At 37.7% G+C, this 5,000-nt stretch overlaps 1 protein-coding gene across 2 annotated transcripts in view; it reads right to left on the reverse strand.

Moving 5' to 3' along the window:
• The window catches only part of LOC135210092 (gastrula zinc finger protein XlCGF26.1-like), a 798,432-nt gene that overhangs the window by 721,626 nt on the left and 71,806 nt on the right, over nt 1-5,000 (reverse strand). The window lies entirely within an intron of this gene.

The following is a 5,000-nucleotide window of genomic DNA, read 5'->3' on the forward strand; positions in this document are numbered from 1 at the left end:
GCAGAGTCGTAATTATCTTAAGCTGCCACTAAATTTTGTTAACGACCGGAATAAAGTGCGGAGTTTAATCTTTTTTTCATCCTCCTTATCTCATTTCGTTTTCTCAAGAATTTATTACATTTCGTTTTCTTAAGAAGTCCGAATTTAAAAGTATAGCCTCTCGAGAGAATAAACCGCTCACAAAAATTATGGAAATAATTTTCTACTAAGGAACATCAGTGATGTTCTCGTCGCCACCGAAAATAGATCCATCTGTCGGTTGTCTCGGTATAATGTTGCTATACGAGCCGTGGCCTATGTACCTCTCAGCCGGCCGTGGTGGCCTGCGCTGTTGCGTTGACAGACGCACGATTATGACTTACTTTAACCTTAAGTATAATAAAACCTACCAATGCTAGAAGGCTGCAATTTGGTATGTTTGATGATTGGAGGGTGGATGATCAGCATACCAAGTTGCAGCCCTCTACCCTCAGTAGATTTTAAGACCTGAGGGCGGACAGAGAAAGTGCGGACGGCCGGACAAAGCCATCTTAATAGTTTTCTTTTTTACAGAAAACTCAAATTAATAAAAATAATAATAATAAAATCCTGTTATGAGCTAAATCTAGAGCAATATCACTGCTGTTGTTGTTGTTGTTGAAGATTAAGCTGGCCTTATGGTAGCACAGGCTCTTGCTCACAGAAGAATTCACGGCCATTTATTGAAAAGAAGTCGAGGATATTTTGTTCACTCTTCCACTTGGATAGACAAAGCACCCGAACTTGGTCTGCTCATCGAATTTCTGAATATAATGTTAACGCTGCCAAGAGCTGAACCCTGTCTTATTCAAATCGTTTTACAAAACAATATGATTATTATAAAAATCATGTCACAGAAGAGTATATGATTATTGCATGCATTGCACCTAGGCATGGCTACAGCCACTTCATCGCCGTAAATAATAATAATAATAATAATAATAATAATAATAATAATAATAATAATAATAATAATAACAGCACGAGGCTTAAAATGGAGAAAGAAATCCACAGTTATGTAGATGTACGTAGATTTAAAGATAAATGAGCACAGAAAGCTTTCGGGAAACTTCGATTTCCCCTTTCAATCCCAGAGAGAGAGAGAGAGAGAGAGAGAGAGAGAGAGAGAGAGAGAGCTAAGACCCCCTACTGTTTTCGTAGAGAGAGAGAGAGAGAGAGAGAGAGAGAGAGAGAGAGAGAGAGAGAGAGAGAGCGCTAAGACCCTCTACTGTTTTCGTACGGAGAGAAAGAGAGGGAGCTAAGCGTCCCTACTGTTTTTCGAAAGTTTTCACAGAGATAACACATTGCATTTGAAATGATTTCATCAAAGATCCAGGGAAACGTAAGACAAAGGTTAATTAGCAAGAATAACTGGTAATTAGCGTTGGAAGTTAATTAAACATACAGTACTAAAGTATTCATTATGTACAGATATACTAAATTAGATCTGATATGAATGAATTTAAGATATATATGTTTATTGTCCAAGTACCAAGTATAAAGGTGAAACTATCTAGTAAAATATTAAAGGTAAAGAGAATGGAGCAATAAAATAACGTGATAAATCTATCTAATAAGGATATTAGAGATAATTAATAGAGATAATAAGATATTATAATAAATAACTAAAGGGTAATAATAAAATAACAGGATAAAACTATTCAGTACAAATACTCAAGATAACAAGAGAATGAAATAAGAGTAAACTGTAATAATAAAATAAGAGGAAAAAACTATTCCATAAGAATCCTGAAGATAACAAGAGAACACAATAAGACTAAACGGTGATTGTTTGTTTGTTTATTTGTTTGTATGGTGTTTTTACGCTGCATGGAACCAGTGGTTATTCAGCAACGGGACCAACGGCTTTACATGACTTCCGAACCACGTCGAGAGTGAACTTCCATCACCAGAAATACACATCTCTCACTCCTCAATGGAATGCCCGGGAATCGAACTCGCGGCCACCGCGGTGTTACGCCAAAAGCCAACACCGTAACTAAACGGTGATAGCAAAATAACACAAAAAGTAGCCCAAATTAGGTTGGAAACGTCCCAAGAAGACGGAATCTCCAGCCACCAATGAAACTTACTCCGCGGATTATGCTAACTCGAACAAAATTGCACTCGTTACAACAATGCGCATTGCAGTCATAGCACAAAATAAATTAAAGCTACAAAATAAAAATATCAATAAATAAAATTAAGGAGAGACCCTCTCCCCCCCAAAAAAAAAAATCTCCATCAGCCCCGTCCATTACACTGGTAACGTGTATGGAAACGACAGCAAAGGTCGCGAATAAAAATCAAGGATAAAAATAATAATAAATCTGTCATCCTGTCTCGTCGCTGACGGTTATTCGGTCGAATGTCCGTCAGTCTGTTGTCAATACGAGTCTTCATATCCCTGTCCCTGTCACGCTTTTCTTCTTCCCGCGGCGCGTTTGATGGACAGTAGGTACCGTCCGTCCTGCTCTCGTCGACAGACTTCGTTTGTACCAACAGGAAGGTACTTTAAATGTATAGATATCGAAGGCGGTCAATTAAGCACTTCGCTCAAGGAACGAAAATTCACTCGCCCAAGATCCTCTCCATGACCACTTATAATAATTATAATAATAATAATAATTAAATAAAAATAATAATAACAATTAAAATGATAATAATTAAATAACAAAAATAATTAAATCAGTTAAATTACAATAAAATAAAATAATATTCAAGAAGAGAGTATCACTCATTGATGTCACAATATCATGGAACACCAGAGTAGACGAGAAAAAAAGAGAAAATGTTAATTTATCAAGACCTGAAAAAAGATATAAGAAGGATATGGGATATGCCAGTGGAAACTGTACCCATAATCACAGGGACATTAGGCACGATGCCAAGATCCCTGAAAAGGACCTTGAAGAACTAGAGGCTGAAGTAGCTCCAGGACTCGTGCAGAAGAGTTTGCTCTTAGAAACAGTGCACATACTAAGAAAAGTGACGGAATCCTAAGGAGGCAGGATGCAACCCGGAACCCCAGCCTATAAATACCACCCAGTCGAATTGGAGGACTCATGCTACTATGAGTATTTCTAATAATAATAATAATAATAATAATAATAATACAGAATTATCACTAAAATCGACGATTAAATACACTTCGAAGTTTTACAATAAAAGTAATTTTCAGGTGACAGCCTAATACATAATATGTGAATGACTCATAACAAATAAATAAGCAAATGAATGAATGAAAACACACAAATACACATGGTTGAAATCCTTGAGCAAATCCTTCCACAATAGACGATTCTTGAACACTTTGTCTTATTACAAAAATGTGAACATTTGCCCGAAGAATTGTTAGAGCTACATCATATTACAATTCAGAAGATCTTGTTTTGTGCAAGATATAATTATTATTTACGTACATGAAGACAGAATTCGCAAGATGACAGCAATGCAATAAAAATCTGATCTCTACAATAATACATTTTTTTAATGGATGCATCGCAGATCATGTTTGCTATATAAGCCAAGAATGACTGAACTGAAGCTCACTCGCGTTAAGGCAATAGTAGTGAAGCATGCAGTCAGGCATGCGAAAGCAAACGCAGAGGCACCGCAAACAAGCAAACAGTCAGACGGCGAGGGGAGGGCGGGGGGCGGGGGCGGGGGCGGGGGGGGCGAGCTGCTCTGGCTGGACCATTTCCCCAGCGTGGAACACGGCGACGGGACCTTTGACTACTAAGGCTGGGGAATTTACGTGGAAGCCTCCTGAAGCAGGAGCATCCTCAGCAGCCCCATCTTTCATCAAAGCCGCGGGACCAAGGGCGGCTCCGGGAACGACTAAGTGGCGGCAAAGTCCCGGTCTGACCGGAAACTACTGTCGAAGTCAGGCTGGACATTAAAAGCCCGCGTCGCCTAAATATAGGATTTTTCCGTCCACCTTTTGCGACGGTTGTTCCAGCTACCCCGGAAGGGGCAGAATTTGCTTCATGTCTCGTTCGCTTCATTTGTTCATTTTTCAGATCATCTCTGATTTGCAATGACCAATTTTTTTTTATTTTAGTGATTTTATTTCTATTTTTCGCAAAACTCTTTTTATTCTGTGATAGAAACCGTCAGCTGCGAGAAACTACGAGAGTAAAGGAGAGACGTAATGATGAGAGAGAGAGAGAGAGAGAGAGAAGAGAGAGAGAGAGAGAGAGAGAGAGAGAGAGAGAGCTAGCTATTACCTCTCATATGTCGTCATTCCAGTACCAAAGTGAGGAGTAGAGACGGGCGAGGGGGGGCAATGGATAAAGAAGAGGAACAGGAAGACGCAGTAATAAAAGAAACAATTATACGATATCTCTCAAGGCATAAATCCGAAGTCTACCTGTAATCTGAGACCCAAGTCATAATAAAACATTAATAGAAGTTGACTGCTGAGAGCACCCAGTTGAATATCTGTAAACTGGCGACACACCACCTTTGGTCACTGACGGCAAAACAAACTTAAACGAGAGTAAAATCTATATATTTTTAGACCCACTCATTAATACATACAAGTACGTAAACAATTTCTCATACTCCGTAAATTGCTTCAGTAGTATCCGAAATTACATTTCCTGGTTCATAAAAAAATAAAAAAATAAAATATTTGTAATAATTCAAAACATTACATTTGGTAAAGTTCATATATTACGATAAGGTCTCATCCATTCATACATATAAAGAGGTATACAAACAATTTCTCATACTGGGTAAATCGTTTCAGTCACATACAAACAAAATTTACAGACTCAAAGAGAAACTGAAATTTTCTTAAACATTTGTAATTACATAAAAGTTCATATATTATGGTAAGATCTAAGTCATTTATTCATACAAACAATTTCTCATACTCCCTAAACTGTTGCAATCATATGCGAACATTTCCTGACTCAAAAAGGACAGATGTAAAATTATTAAAAAAATTTTAATTATTGTAATTATTAGAGGTATCA

This window comes from Macrobrachium nipponense, chromosome 39 (genome assembly GCF_015104395.2).
Source record: "Macrobrachium nipponense isolate FS-2020 chromosome 39, ASM1510439v2, whole genome shotgun sequence".
NCBI lineage: Eukaryota > Metazoa > Arthropoda > Malacostraca > Decapoda > Palaemonidae > Macrobrachium > Macrobrachium nipponense.